Source organism: Lissotriton vulgaris, chromosome 4_2 (assembly GCF_964263255.1).
Source record: "Lissotriton vulgaris chromosome 4_2, aLisVul1.2, whole genome shotgun sequence".
Taxonomy (NCBI): domain Eukaryota; kingdom Metazoa; phylum Chordata; class Amphibia; order Caudata; family Salamandridae; genus Lissotriton; species Lissotriton vulgaris.
The window spans coordinates 704,108-713,600 of NC_141692.1; positions in this window are offsets into that span (position 1 = coordinate 704,108).

The window sequence follows — 9,493 nt, forward strand, 5'->3', positions numbered from 1 at the left end:
TTTTTCCCATGTTAATTTCCATAGGGCGGTTGGACTCACTTTTAGCCCGAACGGCTGAATGGATTTTCACGAAACTTGGCAAAATTGTAGGGACTGTTAGCCCGATGTGCCTTTGCTAGGTCTCAATATATGTGCTTCAGTGGATTTTGAGAAATTAACGTTTAAATCAAGATATATATCTGTAACAGCGCTCCGGGCAGCGATCCGGTTAGCGAACCTTTCGCGTATCGGAACTTTGCGATGCGAAGCTGATTGGCCCTCCGGTGTCTGTCAACATTCTAAACAGTCCGGAGCGGCCGCCATCTTGTCTCTCGGTAGGATCGAGAGACAAGAGGAGGCCAAAACAAAGGGGGAAATTACCATAAGGGGGCATAGTAGATCCTCGTTGACCCCCTAGGTTTTATGTGGAGGTTTTAAAAGGGCCTAGGAGGGTCCAAAAAAAAAAATTTTTTTTTGCGTGGTAAGCGCCAAGTTCGCGAACCGGATAGCTTTCTGGGCAGCGAACTTTATGGATAAAAGAATGAAAGACTTTTCTAATTCTGTATGTTAATTGTTTGTTGTTTTTCTTGTTTTTTTTTGTTTTCTTTTTTTTTAAAGTGTTTTTTTTATTTTGATTCTTTTTCATAATTTATTAAACTTTCTAACATTTCAGTGTCTGAAATGTCATTATTTTCTTGAAATATTGTTTGCAATCTGTGAGGTTGCAAAATGTCCTCATTTGCAAGGAGGAGATCTACTGCTTGGACACATTGCAGCAGTTCATTATCCAAGCTTTCATCCATAAATTCGATGTCAATTGGTTCTATTAATTCCTGGCTGCTCTCTTCCAGGTCCATCTCAAATGAAACTTGCTGCTCGCCTTCCATTTTGCCTGAAATTTGGATTAAAAAAATATATATTAGTAGAGATAGGGCACTGTTGGGATTAATTTTAGATAGGCAGTTTTTATCAGTGAATTTATCTTTTGGCAGTGTATAGTATGAGAGTGGAAATAGGACTATAAAAAAGTGTATGTGATTTAACCAACACAAGCCTTACTCCATTGATAACTATAACAGAGAAGTCTATCTAAATACATTACTTCTACAGAGGGATAGTGTATATCTAGCAGAAAAAGTCTACTATATTAAGTCATAGTGCACAATATATTAAATTATAACTTACCTTCACAAAGAAGTTGAAGTTTTTTGAAGCTATTGAAATTGGAGGTACAACAAGAAGTAGTAGTCAAAATGGCTGTGTTTCCTTCTCTCCCTTTATATATATACAGGTATATAACCAATTAAATGTCAGGTAATAAAAGTAGAAAATGAAAGTAACATTTTCATTGGTTGTCAATTCCAACAATTCAGATGTGTTTTGTGAAGTAATTTACCTCATGGTACTTGGAGAGGTCTACAGGCTAAATGGCTAAATGGAATTTCAATGAAATTTGTGAGAATGGAAGGGAATGTTATGTAGTATGAGCTAATCTATATTTGGTGAGAGTGTCTCTAGTCGTTTTTCTGTAAATTACTTTCCCGCCTTTTTTTAGGACCGCTTTCCGGGAAGCTGCCCGGTTAGCGAACCTTAAGTGTCACGGGAGTCCACCATTTTGTGTTTCGTTCGCATTAAGATACAAGATGGAGGGCAAATAATGTTTAGAATGGGTAGAAGGGGTCATGGTAGACTTATCTTGACCCTCTAGGTTTTCTGAGGGTGGCTGAGGAGGCTTATATGTGCGGAAAAAAAAACTTTTTTTTAAAAAATTCCGCGAGGTTAGCTTTCGGTTAGCGAACCGGGTAGCGCTCCGGGGAGCGAATTTTGTGGAAAATTAGTGAAAAAAGTTAGAGAAAAATAATAATTGTGAGTGATCAGATGTAGGGTAGCTCTGAGAAGAGCTTTTGGGTTTATGGTACATTTAGGTACTTATAAGTAGGTACCAATGCACAGTCTTAAATTCAGAATGAAAATTCTGTTGCCCTCATCTGAGAAGTGAACTCCATCTCCTCTGTAGATATCTTGCATGTAGTAACGCAAGTTATTGTTGTAAAGAGAGCCCATTCCATGGTCTCTCATGTAAGCTGAAACAGATTTGTTTACATGCTTCCTCGCTTTCTCAATTTGTGGACAAAATTGGTTGGACCACCTCCATTTCTGTCTTTGGCATATATTGGAATATACCAAGGCAGTTTGAGGAAAAAGTGCCATTAATTGCTCCAAGGTGTCCTTTAAAAGCATTTCCAGACCTACCCCTGTCAAAGTGCCCAAATCATTACCTCCACAGTGCACTATTAACAGGTCAGGTTTTGGCAAATGCATAAAGGTTTTCACCAATGGTATCAATTGGTGACATTTTAATCCTCTTTGGCCCAACCAGTTAATTTCCACATCTTGTAAATTGAGGTTGTGTAAATTTCTGCTCTCAGCATACCTTTGAGCCCAGTGGATGTAACTGTGTCCAACAATCCAGACGTTAAACATGGTGGAAGAAGGTTGTTCTGCAGTCAGATGAAGTGTGGTAATGAAAGGGCAGTTGAAACAGTAGGAGTTTCTAAAGAACAAAAACTGTGGATTTACAATGCTAATGATTCATTAGCAGTGATTGGTGCATTTCCATTTCTGAAAACAGAAAGTTAGGGTGCATGGATGTGTTCTTTGAAAGATGTAATTTGAATGGTCAAGGAAGAAACAATTAATGAAAGATTGCACTGGATACGCAGGTGCACTGAGAGTTCAGAGTTCAATTGAAACATTGTTGTGTGAATTTGCAAACATCAGAGGTCTTCCAGGAGGTGGTTGCTATGGAAACAAGGCAGACAGGGCAGAGGGGGGAAGGGTTTTGATTTGAAAAAAGTGAGGGAAGAGGTATGATTGGCTAATATGAGAGATATGTGAAAAGAATATCTGTATTTCTGTGCTTTCAATAGCTGCAGCCTTTGGAGTGCATCCTTTTTCTTCTGCTGAAGACAATTTGGTGTATTTCTGAGACTGTTTTCAAAACTCAAATAATATTTGCTAAGGTGAGAAAAGATTTATTTAATTTAGATAGAGAATAGTATGATTTAAGGAGAAAATGATGAAGAAAGCTGTGTTTTTAAAATGTGGTTTTGTCTCTAGTGATATAGTAATAGAATTAGTTTCATAGAGAAATTATAATTGCATATTTGGTGTAACATTCTGGCATGCTGTAACACAAGATATTGTAATACATGGAGGCCATTTCATGGTCTGTTATGTAAGCTGAAACAGATATGTTGCTTTTAAAAACGATTTCAGAAATCAATTACATTTCTGGATATTTACTGCTAGAGCTTCATAGGTTGTTTTGGGCCATATTTATAAGGTATTTGAGTGTCTAAGATGTTATGTTCGCCTTTTAAAATGTAAAGTGTTCCTCATGGGGCAAGTGTCTTGTAAATACGCTCCCACTTGTGCTTGGCAAATTTAGATTTTGATTATGGGAGTTACCTAGCCATGTTAATAGTGTCCCAAAAATGGTGCTAGGGCATTCCAGAAAACACTTTCATGTGTCTCAAGGACATTTTTAGTTATTTCTTCATGAATGCAGATATACAATTGATTTATATGCTGTGTTTAAAAACGAATTTTGAAATGAATTAAATTTCAGGATATGTACTGTTAGAGCTTCATAGGTTGTTTGGGGTCATATTTAGAAGGCATTTTAGTGTCTTTGATGTTATTTTTCCCTTTTTAAATGGAAAGCGTTCCTCATGGGGCCCTGAGCAGTTCTTAGCCATGTTATTTCATAGGAAGTGGATAACATGGCTAAGAGCATTTGCTGGAAAATGCATGAATATCGCTGATTTTTCTGCTATATTCATGGATTGTGGCCGTTTTTTTTCACATTGCTTCATAGGTTGTTTGGGTTCATATTTAGAAGGCATTTTAGTGTCTTTGATGTTATTTTTCCCTTTTTAAATGGAAAGCGTTCCTCATGGGGCCCTGAGCAGTTCTTAGCCATGTTATTTAATAGGAAGTGGATAACATGGCTAAGAGCATTTGCTGGAAAATGCATGAATATCGCTGACTTTTCTGCGATGTTATTTTTCCCTTTTTAAATGGAAAGTGTTCCTCATGGGGCAAGTGTTTTGTAAATACGCTCCCACTTGTGCTTGGCAAATTTAGATTTTGATTATGGGAGTTACGTAGCCATGTTAATAGTGTCCCAAAAATGGTGCTAGGGCATTCCAGAAAACACTTTCATGTGTCTCAAGGACATTTTTAGTTATTTCTTCATGAATGCAGATATACAATTGATTTATATGCTGTGTTTAAAAACGAATTTTGAAATGAATTAAATTTCAGGATATGTACTGTTAGAGCTTCATAGGTTGTTTGGGGTCATATTTAGAAGGCATTTTAGTGTCTTTGATGTTATTTTTCCCTTTTTAAATGGAAAGCGTTCCTCATGGGGCCCTGAGCAGTTCTTAGCCATGTTATTTCATAGGAAGTGGATAACATGGCTAAGAGCATTTGCTGGAAAATGCATGAATATCGCTGATTTTTCTGCTATATTCATGGATTGTGGTTGTTTTTTTTCACATTGCTTCATAGGTTGTTTGGGTTCATATTTAGAAGGCATTTTAGTGTCTTTGATGTTATTTTTCCCTTTTTAAATGGAAAGCGTTCCTCATGGGGCCCTGAGCAGTTCTTAGCCATGTTATTTAATAGGAAGTGGATAACATGGCTAAGAGCATTTGCTGGAAAATGCATGAATATCGCTGACTTTTCTGCGATGTTATTTTTCCCTTTTTAAATGGAAAGTGTTCCTCATGGGGCAAGTGTCTTGTAAATACGCTCCCACTTGTGCTTGGCAAATTTAGATTTTGATTATGGGAGTTACGTAGCCATGTTAATAGTGTCCCAAAAATGGTGCTAGGGCATTCCAGAAAACACAATCATGTGTCTCAAGGACATTTTTAGTCATTTCTTCATGAATGCAGGTATACAATTGATTTATATGCTGTGTTTAAAAACGAATTTTGAAATCAATTAAATTTCAGGATATGTACTGTTAGAGCTTCATAGGTTGTTTGGGGTCATATTTAGAAGGCATTTTAGTGTCTTTGATGTTATTTTTCCCTTTTTAAATGGAAAGCGTTCCTCATGGTGCCCTGAGCAGTTCTTAGCCATGTTATTTAATAGGAAGTGGATAACATGGCTAAGAGCATTTGCTGGAAAATGCATGAATATCGCTGATTTTTCTGCGATATTCATGCATTGCAGGCCTTTTTTTATCACATTTGCAAGCACTTCTTAGCCATGTTATCCAATGGGAGGTGGATAACATGGCTAAGAGCATTTGCTACAAAGGTTGTTTGGGGTTATATACCATTTTTGGGAAATTATTAACATGCCTATCTAACTCCCATAATCAAAATCTAAATTTGCCAACCGCAGGTGGGAGCGTATTTACAATAAATTTGCACCATGAAGAATGTAAAATAGCATACTAGATACTCAAATAACTTATAAATATGACCCAAAACATCTTATGAAGCACTAGTAGTGCATATTTCCAGAAATGTATTGGTTTTCATTTAATGATTTACTTCATTGGTAGGCCTTCACATGTTTTTTTACCTTGGTTTTTTTTCAGTGAAAATCTTATCTGCAACCATGTGTTGGCCTCACCTCAAATAAACAAAACAGGTGATGGACTGAATGTGGATCAATGACACACATTCACCCCAGTCAAAAGATCTGGGCCTAAACAAACCTTTAGATAGGCTACATCTTATCGTCATCCTGAATTAATGATTTTAAATATTAGGGAGTGATTTATGAGTGTTGTATTCCTGTTTTGTACCATTGAGTGTCATTTTTGTGATGCAGTGCTGGTGGAAAATATTTGCTATGTTAAATAATTAGTACGGCATTAAGTTTTAGATGACTGTTATTTATTTACTGTTTGGTAATAGTGGTTAATAACATTTTATATTATATTTTTTCACAGATTCAACTGCAGATTCTTTCATAGTTTGGAAAATGCCTTCCAGAAGTCGAATACGAAAGGCTAGAAAACGTCAAAGACAGCAGGATGATGTTTTATTGCAGCAGTCCTCTTCCCCAAATACTTATCAAAACACCAAGAAAGGTCCGGGTAAGAGCACGAAATCATTCTTAGGAAATATTTGTAGTAAAAAAAAATTTGCTCAAAAAAATGTGTCTGTTTACAACAAGAAAAGTAATTTAAATGGAAAGGAGAGACCCATCACAAATGTTACTGGTAGAGGAAGAGATAACTCTGTGCATGATAGTAGAAGGAAAGAACAGTTTAGGGACATTCGACAACGAATGTTCCGTAATAGGATATTAGTTAATTTATTGAAAAATATTAAAAAGAAAGGCCAACAGAAAGCGGCATTTTATAGGAAGAAGAAAAATGTAGAGAAAATTATTGATCATGCTTTTGAAATCAAGCGAAAGTTGTTTATTTTGGTAATCAATAGAATTAGGAAACTAAGCAAGGTAATTTCTGATTTCAAAACAAAAAGTAGATGGAAGAGAGTAGTAAATCGTACTAACTTTTGTGAAGTTTTTTCTGGAGAATGGATGCATAGTTCAAGTTCTGAGGCATTTTTTAATGAGGAGACTTATTTTCAGGATAATGATTTGGTGCATGCAGTTGACATCAGTGGTCGAGCTTATGAAGTGAAGGATGGTTGTCCAGTTGAAAAAGAACAACTTGTGACAACAGAGACAGAAGAGGCGCTAAGTGATGAGGTTTTAGGAAGACGTCCTAAGGGTCCTGTGTACATTTGGAAGTGTAGTTCTATTTGCAGTGTGCGACAGGTTTCCATCAATTTGCTTTGTGATTTTATACGGACATTTAATAAGAAAAGTTTGAAGCAGAAAATGAAGTTGTTGCAAGATTTAGATCCTTGCAGAGTGAGACAAATGACAGGTTTGCGTGGTCATTCACTGGCTTGTCTTTCCAGGAGAGTATGCCAGAGTGTTTTTCATCATTTCAGGATGCTAGCAGTGCATCATAATAAAGTGAGAAAATTAGTGAGAATGTTGTATTATGCTAAGAGTCCAGCAATTATGCTTAAACAGTTATGTGCTGCTCTTTTGCATGGTTCTGAAATAGATGTGAAGAATATTTGTGAAGAAATTGAGTTTTGTTACTTTGGTAGTAAAGATGAGAATGTTCAAATTGACCCTGAAGTAGAGGGTAATGTGGAAGATAATGTACAGGTTTCCAGTACAGATAATTTTCAGAAGGAAATTGCCACGTTTCAGATGAAATCAAGTGAGAGGCCTAATTTCACTTGTGTATGTTGTCGACGCACTTATTATAAGAATCAGACTAAGGTAGTGGATTTATATGCAAAAAGTGAAAGGGAAAATAATAGTGAATGGAAGGATTTAGCCACATACTTGATGGTAGAAAATTATTTTGATTTAGGATCGGATCAACGTGTGTGTACTTATTGTTGTAATAAATTAAACCAAAACCAGATGCCTGCTAGGGCAGTTCATAATAATCTGGAATTGGTTGAGATTCCTTCTGAATTGAAGGATTTAAATACTTATGAATCTATTTTGATTCAAAGTATCCATCCCTTTCAGGCTATTGTAAGAATGGAGCCAAAGACAGGGAAGTTGCCTCCAGCAGATTTACAGAAAGGATTAAAGGGAAGAGTTGTTTATTTGCCTCTAGATTTGAACAAAAACATTAACACAATTGGAATAGAAAAAGTGGAAGAGGAACCTCTGGTTATCTTGGTTAATGGGGTTCCGACAAAGAATAAGAAAATATGGCAAGATTTAGTGGATGTTAGGAAAGTCAAAAAGGCAACAGTGTATTTGAAGAAAAATAATAAGTACTATAAGAATGTATATGTTGCAGAAGAGGAAGTAAGTGATGAAGAGGATAGCGATTTGTGTGCTGGCCAAATTGAGAAAGTAGTGGCATCTAAAAGTGAAGAAATATATGAACATTATAGTGTTCATCCTTTGCATTCCAAGGAAGTAATGGGGAATGCTATTGAGTTGTTTCAAATGAAACAAGCCAAAGGGAGTCCCATTAGTGTTTGGGAGGAAAGTTTGGAAGCTCGGTGTTTCCCACAGCTATTTCCCACAGGTCAAGGAGGAAGATATGATGAGCGACCTCGTGAAATTCCTGCGTCTGAATACCGGACTTTACGATTGTATGCAGAAGATCCTAGGTTTCGGCAATGCATTCCCTATTTGTTTCATCTCCTGTTTGAAAGCGATCTGTCTGGACTTTCATATGCAGTGAACCACATCTTAAAAAGTGGTATACAGATGCGAAACATCTCGGCAAGTGACTTTATGCATAAAGTCAATGTCCAAGACAGTATTTTGGATTCTCACTTAATTAATCTCATGGCGTGTCAGCGTGGTACTAATGAGTACTGGTACCGTCGTCATGGTGATTTAAAATGTATGCTGAGGAACTTAGGAACTCCGACATGGTTCCTCACTCTGAGCTGTGCTGAGTATGGCTGGGATGACTTACTTGAATTTCTACGAGAGGCAAATGGAAATATTGAAAACATTGAATTCAAGACACCTGGAGAACTGTGTTCTTTGGATCCTGTGAATGTATGCAGGTACTTCAATCATAGATTTGAAGCTATGATGTCTTTTATCACAAATAAAAAGAATCCACCTCTTGGAGAGGTGTTGGATTTCTTCTGGAGAAAGGAGTACCAAGCAAGAGGTGCCCCTCATATACATATGTTGCTGTGGATCAAGGATGCACCTAAATTTGGAACAGATCCGGATGACTTAGTGATGAATTTCATCGAACAGTATTCTACGTGTGCTGTTCCAAACGCAACGGAGAAGAAAAGTCTAAGAGAACAAGTTCTACGTTTCCAAAGCCATCGTTGTGGAAAGTACTGTCGTCGTAAATTCAGAAACAAGGACAAGTTCTACACCAAATGTCGTTTCAACTTTCCACGACCGGTGATTTCTAAAGGAAGAGTGAACAGTTTGATGTCTTCGCTGCGACATAATGTGACGAGGAAATCACCCAAGAATACATACAATTTGAAAAGGAATGAAGAGTCCAACTACATCAATGACTACAACCCAGTGATTTTGTCCATGTGGAATGCCAACATGGATATACAGTTTGTGGCTGACAACTGTATGGCTGTGGCTCGGTATGTGACATCTTACATCACCAAAAAAGAAAAGACCGAACTGAAGGATATGTGGGAGGACATTTCCCATGAAAAGAGCCTCAGCAAGAAGTTGTACAGTTTCAGTCTGAAGATGTTGTCGCATCGAGAAATCGGAGCTTACGAATGTTCTGATCGATTGTCTTCAGCAAGTCTCTATGCCAAATCCAGGAGTCTCGTTTGGGCGAGTCTTGGTCTTGCTGCAACGCGAAATCGAGTTCTAAAACCTGTTCGGGAAATTGAGTATTTGGCAGAAAAGGAACCAAACAGTACCGACATTTTGAAGACCAACATGTTGGATACATATTATCCAAATCGAAGCAGTCACCTTG